Raw genomic sequence first — 1403 nt, forward strand, 5'->3', positions numbered from 1 at the left:
AGTGTTGGGGCCAAGTCAACATCCTAAGTGGCATGGGTTCATTCATCATACTAATGAAGAACAAAAACATGGTGGTCCGCTAGAATGAACATCTACAATGTGTTTGGTACCATTTTGAAATAATATTTACTTAATGTCATCAAACGAAAAAAGTTCGTGTACTCGTAGGAATTCTTTGATACCAATGTAATGAACAAGGTTTGTATATGCAGCAATAATCTTCAAAATATTTGGTACAAGAAGACATCCATTGATTATAAGAAACATATATTGAATAGTGTATAAACGAATTGATATGATATTATTACAAATGAGGGTGAGAGCCTGCTTATATACCCTAGGTAGGTGCCCCTTCAAAACATACATGTCCTTAGAACATGTCTCTTCAATACTTACTATTAGTTAGTTAATCATTAATTATGATTATTATTGTTTACATTATTTTTTTTTTATTTTCTACAAATTATGTTCATAACATTGTCGTCCTCTTCAAAAATCTTTATCTTCAAAGCTTATTATTGTCAAGGCTTGTCATCTGCTTCTTTTCTTGTAATCTATTATCTTCTATGAATTTTTGAATTTTCGTTTTCATTGATACAAGATGATAGGATCCTCTGAGTGATAAACAAAATTGTCGCACTGAGAAGGGATCTGGCCATCCTAAGTTAATCTTCTGTGGAATCTTGCAGTGACTAGAAGCTTGTGATGAATTGTTATCACATGAGTTAATTGTATAAACTTTAGTATTCTTTGAAACATAAGTTTGTTGTTTATGTTCTTAGTGATATTGATATGTATATTGATTGAGAAGTTTTCTCTTATGATTCAGATGTCAATAAGTATTTCTTTTAGTTTGACTTTCCCTTATCATGTGTGTGGAAATTTCCTTATTTACTTCAGGTACTCTCATTGTTGAGTTGGCTACTGAATCATCACTTGGAATTTCCATTATTTGAACCTCCAACATTTGAATATGTTTTAACTGCTATTGGTTTCTCATCTTCCTAAGTAAGTTGTTCTAACTTGTCATTTAATGATTTCTAGTCACACTTAAGCTTCTTTATTTGCGTAAGAAGGCTTTGGTTATGATTCCTTAGACGTAAAATCTCTTCGCTTTATAGATTGTTGACTTCATTCTTAGTATCCTCCTCATCTTTTAAACTTTGGATTTATTTTAATAACCTTTCATTAAGGTATTTTAAGTGCATATTTTTTTCTTCTTTCTCTAATAGACTTTCGTAGAGTTTCTTCTCAGGAACCTTCCTTTCCTTGTTCTAATTTGTGTTTTTTAGTTTTACACCTTTTGACTTGCGCAAGTAGTTTTGTTTGTGATCCTTCAAGCATGAATTTTCTTCTTTTTTGTTAGGTATGACTTCTTTAATCTCCTTTTGCTTCTTTAACAT

Source organism: Pinus tabuliformis, chromosome 8, assembly GCF_031772625.1.
Source record: "Pinus tabuliformis cultivar Carrire ecotype Pingquan chromosome 8, CPIR1, whole genome shotgun sequence".
Classification (NCBI taxonomy): Eukaryota; Viridiplantae; Streptophyta; class Pinopsida; order Pinales; family Pinaceae; genus Pinus; species Pinus tabuliformis.